The sequence below is a fragment of the Petaurus breviceps genome, unplaced genomic scaffold (genome assembly GCF_028583685.1).
Source record: "Petaurus breviceps papuanus isolate PSGF00001 unplaced genomic scaffold, PetGlider_PUasm1.0 90903, whole genome shotgun sequence".
NCBI classification, from domain to species: Eukaryota; Metazoa; Chordata; class Mammalia; order Diprotodontia; family Petauridae; genus Petaurus; species Petaurus breviceps.
Window position 1 is genome coordinate 12,930,724 of NW_027187376.1, and position 9,002 is coordinate 12,939,725.

The window sequence follows — 9,002 nt, forward strand, 5'->3', positions numbered from 1 at the left end:
AGTTTTCTTATTTATAATCTGAGGATAATAATACTGGGGTGTGTGTATGTTTACATATATAATATATGTTTATATGTTTTTATATGCACACATATATCAGTTACTTTGAGCATCAAATGGGATAAAACATATGAATGTATGTATGTATATGCATAAGGTGATTTATAAATCTTAAAGCGTTGTTTAAATATTAGCTATTATTAATAATTAAGATTGAATTGGTAGGTGGGCCCAGATAATGGTGTAGGAAATAGGATGTCATTGAGAGTTTTTAGTATAACCTCTCAGTTTTACCCTCATAACCCAGAGTAGCAGTCACCCCTCTGGGGTTTCAAACTGCCAGAATCAGTAAAAATTTAGGAGAGTAAGTTTAAATATCAGAAGAGGAAGTTGAGAATTCCTAATCATCTGAATTTTGGATAGCATAGACAGTCAACCTTGATAATTCATATGTAGAAAAATTCTCCTTAGTCAAGGGATATAAAAAGGCACAGCAAGGCCTACCTCTTTCTGAAGATGTCATAGTTACCTAGATTTAACTGACCACAAAATCAGTATTGCTGTAGTGATTTTCTTCCAAGGAGCTCAGAGCTTCTACTATCAAATTCTTGATTATTTGGAATGGATAAATCATGTTCTATGTTTATCTTTGATAAACTTTTAGACTTTTATTATCAGGGCTAACAGTTTTGATTTAACGGTTAACTCTTACCTCAATTTTGAATCACTACCTGTGCTGCAACCTTTTTCATCTCAGGTTACCAGGGAAATAACAAAGATAAAAATGAGAAGTGTGTGTGTGTGTGTGTGTGTGTGCGTGTGTGGGAATAAAAGCTCTCATGGAGTTTAGAGATTTGAGAGGTGATGCTCTTCATTCCCTAGAAGGAGCAGAGATTAGGAAGGTCTTGATCAAGCAGGCCACATGGGAAAGTATCCAAACTTTCCAGATCTCCCTGAGTTGTGTTAGTATGGTTTACCTTTATTGCTTTGTTTTTATTATTATTTTTATTATTGCTAATTCCCAGAGTGTTGAATGCCACTACAAAAATGTATGGATGAGTTTGTGTGTGTGTGTATACACACACACACATATTTGGAGAGAGAGACACACATGCATGTGCATATATGTATATATGCACATACACAATATACATCATATGAGTATGTATGCATGTTTACATATGTGCACACAATACATATATGAAATCAAGTATATACTCATAGATTTGTGTCTATATACATATTATATGTGTGTCTGAAGTTCTTTTATGTTCTTGCAAATTCTTATATGACTGAAATCTTATATGTATATACATATTCACACACATGTATATCCACATGTACATATGCATGTAGAAATATAGATATAAATAGAGTGTGTATATGCATGGGTGTATAGCATACTTATATGTGCACATATATGTGCGTGTATGTATATATATTTATGGTACTAACAGATGTTAGAGACTCAGTGTAGTAAAAGTAGGACTTCTATTAGGTAGCTTTGTGGCTCAGTAGTTAGATCATTATAGCTGGACTCAAAAGATTTGAGATCAAATCCACCCTCAGACACATACATATTAGCTGTGAAACCTTCAACAAGTCACTTCCCTTTGTTTCCTCATCAGCAAAATGAAGATACTAATAGCAACTATTTTTCCAGGCTTCTGGTGAGGATAAAGTGAGATAATATTTGTAAAGCACTATATGAATGCTAGCTATTCTCAATATTTTCTGATTAGGTCTATGCGGACCCAGTGTTATGAGAAGCAGTAGTTAACTAGTGATTTGGGAAGGTTTGGTACACCCTTTGGGCACAGGCTCCCCAATAGAAGGTTTTATTCTGAGCTGGCCATTTCAGACACTTCCAAAGCTGTCTGGAAGCTCTTCCACTTTCCTCAATCCTAATGAAATGAAAGAGGTGTACCACATGTGGGGTGTTAGGTAGTTGAATGGCTCTGTGAAGTTCTATAAAATTTCAAAAAAACAAATCAGTAGTGAACTTGACCTAGACTACCACTTTCATTTTCCCTCTGCAAGATTACTCTATTGAAAAAGACTTACAAAGTCTAAGAAGACCAAGTCTGCGTTTCTACTTACACCATGGTTACGATGCTCTTAGGTCATTCCTCAAAGGGGATGTGGGTTACCTTCAATAATCACATCTGAGCCATATCTCTCCTAAATTTGTACTGACTCTGACAGTTTGAGATCCCAGAGGAGCGTAAAAAAATTAACAATTAATTTTTTGGCAATGACATGAAGACTTTTCAGGGGCATGACTACTAATCTTTACCAATGATGGAAATTTTTAGCTTAGAGTAAAAGTCGCTTAATGGTTCAACCCCATCATTAGGTCATGGAAGCAGGTCGGGCTGTTACTTGAGGCACGTAGGAGTTAAGTGGCTTGCTCAGGGGAGCGAAGCTAGTATGTATCAGAGGCTGTATTTGAACCCAGATCTTGACTTTAAGCCCAGCACCATCATCTCCCTCATCACGATTGAACTCTACTATTTTGCTTTTCTTTGAATCCCTAGGGCTTACCATGTTGCTTAGTAGGTGTTTAAATGCTTGTTAACTGCAGATTGGAAGAAGATGGTTTTTTTTTGTTTGTTTAGACTTGTGACTCCTTCCATTGACAGGTCTGAAACTCAAGAGTCTTTGAGAATTCCCTGGGAGCATTGAAAGGGTGAGCAAAATGCTCATGGTCATATAGATACTGTATTTCACCACATAATTGTTGCAGATTTTATGCCAAAAATTTTTTTTGCAAAAAGTGAGATGTGACCATTATCTGAATCTTTAAAAAAAATTGTGCTGGTATTGCTTAAAAATAATTGATTACTAAACTGTCTTTGGTGTAAGATTAGGATTCGTGTAATACCATGAATATGTGCTAAAATGGGGAAGATGCAAGTCTTACCATATTAGGTGACTTACTCATGGCAACTTCACCTGCCTGACCTCGGGCCTACAGCTCTTCACTAACAAACCACCCAAGTCAGCTTTCAGAAATATACTGACAAAGCTCATGCCCTGAGAATTCTCAGTTTGGGGCCTGCAATGTGCAATAGATAAATACTGTATTTCCCCGATAATAAGACCTATCCCGAAAATAAGCCCTCCCCTTACTGTGTAAGATTCCTCTAAAATAAGCCCTCCCCCGAAAATAAGCCCTATTGAGATTGCTACTGTAGTGAAGGTGATCCCCTGTGCTACACGCTACATTACGTTCTTTATTGAATTCATTATTGAATAAAGGTACATTTTTTTGTTCACATTTACCTGTTTATTAAAATTGCTGTCAATGTTCATTAAAATAAGCCCTCCCCTGAAAATAAGCCCTCTGGTGTTTTTCTGTCCAAAAAAAAAATAATAAGACTGTGTCTTATTATCGGGGAAACATGGTATGTATTCATTTGCCACTAGTGAATACATTGTCATTCTGTTTACCTTTTAAATGACATGATAAACAGAATTATACCATACAATGATTATGCAACAAAAGGTTATAAACCAATTTTTGGGTTGGAAAAAAAAAAAAAACCACTCCAATAGGGTAAGATGATTATGTGGTGGAATGTAGTAACATATGTCTGAGGTAAAATGAGCACAGGTGTTCCTGACTGTCCTCTCCACTAATACTACCTCTCAGGAACAAGAGAAAGCAGTTCATACTTATTAGCAGAAAATCATTCATAAGCCTCATATTCATGTCACTTTACCAAGTAAAACATATAAATAATGACTTCATTATAAGGAAAAACCCACAAATAGGCATGATTACTAGCAGTGGCCTTAACTTCATCAGAAATCTGTTATCTAATCATACCTTTTGAAGTTGTTTTGAAAAGCCAACAGATTTGCAAAATTTGTGCTGACCAGTTCATATTTGCTAATGTCCTTCCATACTCTTTTTTTTCTTCCTTCTAGAATATGTTAACTTAGATAATAGTTAATTAGAATATCTATCAATATTGTTATTTAAACCACTACATAATAAAGATATGGATTAATAAAGGCCACTTAATTGCAGTACCTTTTGGGCACTGAAACTTTATCCCTTCTGTGTGAGAAGCAGCATCTGTAGAATCCTAAGTCTTTACTGTGTCCATGCCAAGAGAAAGTACTGGAAACCTTCCTATATCTTTCATCTTGAAACTAAGAAAATGTAAATATCTTTTTCATGGTTAACATATCTAGAAATGGGGTGGCCAGGTGGCTCAGCGAGTAAGAGCACCGGCTCCAGTGTCAGGATGACCTGGATCAAATACAGGCTCAGATATTCAGCACCACACCCAGAAATAACTGGCTGTGTAACCTTGAGCAAGTTACTTAACCCCGATTGCTTTAAAAAACAAACAAACCAAAAAAAAAAAACCATATCTAGAATTATCCCAACAGATACCTCTTGAAACCATGTCAAAAAAGAAGGCAAAATATTCTCTGGGCATGATAGCTAAAGGGCACTTATTCTTTTTATTCTGATTTTGATTTTCAGTCCAATCAATGCAACAAGGTATGTCTGCATACCTCTTATATATCCAACATTGTGGCATAAGCAATATGTTAATATCCATATCCTGAAGTCACCTACTCTTTTTTTTTTTTAAAGCAATTGGGGTTAAGTAACTTGCTCAAGGTTACATGGCCAGTTATTTCTGGGTGTGGTGCTAAGTGTCTGAGCCCGGATTCGATCCCAGGTTATCCCGACTCTGGGGCCGGTGCTTTTACTCACTGTGCTTCCTGGCTGCCCTGAAGTCACCTACTCTTATTGGTGAGACAAAATTTATTCCAATATACAATCAAAGAATGATTTAAGAATAGTTAGGGGTATAATGGTTAGAGCACCCGGCCTCAGATCAGGAAGACATGAGCTTATATCCTGCCTCAGATACTGCCTAACTGTATGACATTTGGCAAATCACTTAAACTCTTGTTTGCCTCACTTTCCTAAACTGCAAAGTGAGGATTATAGTAGCACCTACCTCCCAGGGTTGCCTTTAGTTTTCAGTAATATCATATTTGTAAGATGCTTCATACAGTGCCTAGAATATAATAAACATTACAAAAGTGTTAGCTATTATCATTATCATCAATATTTTTAATCTACTACACAATAAAGGTATAGATTAATTATTGCTATCAATATTGTTATTTAAACCACTACATAATAAAGATATGGATTAATAAAGGCCACTTAATTGCAGTACCTTTTGGGCACTGAAACTTTATCCCTTCTGCGTGAGAAGCAGCATCTGTAGAATCCTAAGCCTTTCCTGTGTCCATGCCAAGAGAAAGTACTGGAAACCTCTTTTCTTACTAGGAAATGGGAACTCCAGGACCCTAAGGTATTAGCATGTTCATATGGAGAAATGTCCACACTAGGCACCAGGGTTTCAGCATTTGTATGCTGGGCATGTTATCATGAACATTTCTGTTCCCTATCTTGCAAGGCTGTGCCAATGGTGAAATACGGGGACATGAAATCAAAGAACTTCCATCGGACTGGGATTGGAGATATAGGGGGAGGTGGTTTTGGGAAATGGGTGATGGAGTGCCTGCCACTTCTCTTAATTCCTTATTATTTACATTATTTTTTGCTTTTTAAATAGAATTTTATTAATATAGCCCCCTTTACATTGCCTAAGTTTCTCTGGTTCCTTCTTCCTCCCTCATAACAAAGAATTGAGACCTGAGTGGATTGTGATGTCTGGTTCAGCGCTCTCTGAATTGTACTTCTCTGGGGTCCTGACTAATTTCTTCCTTTGCATGTGGAAGTCAGTGCTGAGATGGACACACTAATATTGAAGAAGCTGATTTCCAGCATTTTGTTGCAAGACTCTTATCTCAATTTCTCATGCCTCTGGGGCTGTTTCACTGTTTCCAGATCATTCCCTTTCTTCTGGTTATATCCTCCTGTGCCTCCATATGTACTTTGCACCTCCATCATATACACCCATACCCACTCTGTGTGTGTGTGTGTGTGTGTATTGGTCAAAGATTTATTTCCTTAAAATTAAAAAAAAAATTCTGAACTCAACTACTAAAAAAAAGAAGCATTTCTAGTACACAAAAAGAGGACTGTGTTTGATACCAGGAATCTCCATTTCATAGCACTTGCTTTTTCTTTTTTTTTGAGGCCATTGGGGTTAAGGGCCTTACCCAGTCATATAGCTACTAAGTGTCAAGTATCTGAGGTCACATTTGAACTCAGGTCCTCCTGACTCCAGGGCTAATGCTCTATCCACTGCTCCACCTAACTGCCCTCAGCATTTGCTTTAAAAAAAAAAAAGGAATGTAATAAGCTCCTCATATTACTTTCAAAACTGTCCTGCTTGTCTGTGCTTCTTGCTGAACATCTGTTCTTGGTCCTCTTTTTTTTGACATCATCATTGCTATCCTACTTAAGTTTGCTCCTCATCAGTCCTCTCTCTAAAATTAAGCAGGGATTAGAAGCAAAGTTTGAGGCAACTTTTAAAAAAGGAACTAGAATACTTTGATTCCACTTCTTATCTTTCATAATTATTGGAAAGAATTTAATTTTCTGTTGTTTGGCTAGTTCATATGTTGATCATTCTGTTTACCTTTAGATTCTTTTGAATGTTCAATTTTTTTCTTTGATGTTTAGGTTCAACTTTGAAGTATATATTATTTTTTTGTTGCCAACCAAATTACTTTGCTTTTTTAGATTATTAGATTCTATTTTCCTTTGATTTACTATAATCACAAAGTAATACTGTACTGATTGGTCTCCTTGCAATGGGAAAAGTTTTTTTTTTAATTTCTGCCTATGAAAATTTCTTCTTTGATGTTTTAGTCCTGAAATTTGGCTACAATAGTTCTTTATTATGTAAAATATTTTCATATTAGTCATTTTGTACAAGACTCGAATAAAAAAATGAAAGTAAAGGATAACATCCTTCAGTCTATATTGAATTAATATTAGTTCTTTGGAGGTGGGTAGTATGCTTCATCACTAGTCTTTTGGGATTGTCTTGGATCATTGTGAGAGTAGCTAAGTCATCCACAATTCTTCATTGAACAATATTGTTGTTACTGTGTACAACAATCTCTTGGTTCTGTTCCCTTGACTATGCATCAGTTCATGTAAATCTTTCCAGTTTTTTCTGAAATCATCCTGCTTTGTCATTTCTTATAGCACAATAATATACCACAGCTTGTTTAGCCATTCCTCAACTGATGGATAGCCCTTTGATTTCCAAGTCTTAGTCACCACAAAAAGAGCTGTTATAAATATATAATAGATCTTGATGATTTAAATTTGAATTTTCTTTCCTTTATATTCTGTGAATTTTCCCAGTAAGTTTTTTTTTTTGCCACTTGCTTTTAACATTTTTGAGTAATTTTTTTTTCTGAAAAATGTCTTGAAGCATGTTATTCAGGTTTTCTTTTTCATGATTTCCTCCCCTGGAGGACCTATAATTATTAGATTATCTCTTTAAATCATATTCTTGTTTTGTTGAACTCTCTCACGTTCTTTCAATTTTATTTAAAAACATTTAGTTCTAGTATTTTTCCTTCTGTTTCTGCATTTTTGCATTCTATTCTACCATTCTTTCAGAGAAACTACTGTTGTGGAGAACATAGTCTCTTAGTGAAATTGCCCGATTTTTTTCCCTAAGTGTTCTGATTTCTGTTCTTATTTCTATGATGTTTCAACTTATTTCTTTATTGTTCTTCTGAATGACTCTAGAAGTTCTTAGAGTTGTTTCATTGTCATTTTATGTGATCTTGCAGAATTATCATGACACCATCATCTTTCTCAGTATGTTTTGGCTATATTAACTTTTGGAAAGTACTTGTCCAGTGAGATGGCTCTTTTTTTTTTTTTTTGTTTATTCATTTCTCCTCCTTAGATATCTTTGCCTACTTTTATCTATCACAGTGCTGATAAGGCTATGCTATCTTTTCTGAGTATGCACTTTTAACTGCCAATCCTTTCCCTTTGCTAACCTGTAATATTCCTCACGTAGTCCTTACTGCCTCAGACTACCAGGGGAATCACCTCAGATAGTGAGTTTAACTGCTTCAGGGAGACTCTGAGCAGCCACTGTATTGGGCCTATTTTGCACCTTTCCTAGTCCCTTTTTTCTCTGTTCCACTTTCCTTTCTGTTATTGGCATTCTTTACTACCTAGATTGACACCCACGGTCTGGTTGTGAAAGGGTTGGAGTGGGTTACCCTCAGTAGGATACTGGAAAGAGATCTTCTGATGAGTCTTTGCACTTGGTCCTTGTCCCATTTCTCTCAATTTTCCTAATTGTCTGTTTCATCCTGTACTTTATTAAGGGCTGGCCTAGCTGTGAAAAAGGGGAGTTTGAGAGGGAGCACCTGGAAAACTGGGGTGCCACTTACTCTGGAAACAAGAACATCCCTCTGTGGACTGCTAGGGTGTTAACTGAAGTGATACTATCCAACAGAGAGTTGAAGTGATAAGAGAAGCTGGGTGATGACATGGTCTTCAGTTGTTTTTTTTTTTCTGTAGGAATTGTGAGGGATAACTTGCAGTGAAGTTTCCCTGTTCTGAAAAATCAAATCTAGAGTGGCTTCAGCATCCAGTAAGCCTAAATTTAGAAGTCACCTGACCTTACAGGAATCTGAGACTTAGAGCAATGGAGACCTTCCCCAGGCCACCTTAGCACAAGATATACCAAATAAGGACAAAACTGCTTTCCTCACCTTGCAATGGACACCCACATGTTTCTGTGTCTTTTGTCTCCCAGATAGATTCCTGCACTTACATAGTGAGCTGACCTCCCTACCAATGGGAGTGAAGGCCAGTTGGGGATTGGGGTTTCTGTGTTGGGGGGTATATAACCGTGGGCTTGCTTCCACATGTGGCTCTCTCCCTGTCAGACGCCATTTGAGTGACAGGGGCAAGGTCCTTTCTCATGAGAAAGAATAAAGACCTTTTCTGATCTCAGACTCAGACTCTGAACTCTTTCATCTCACACAGAATTACCTTGTGCTGGGTTCTT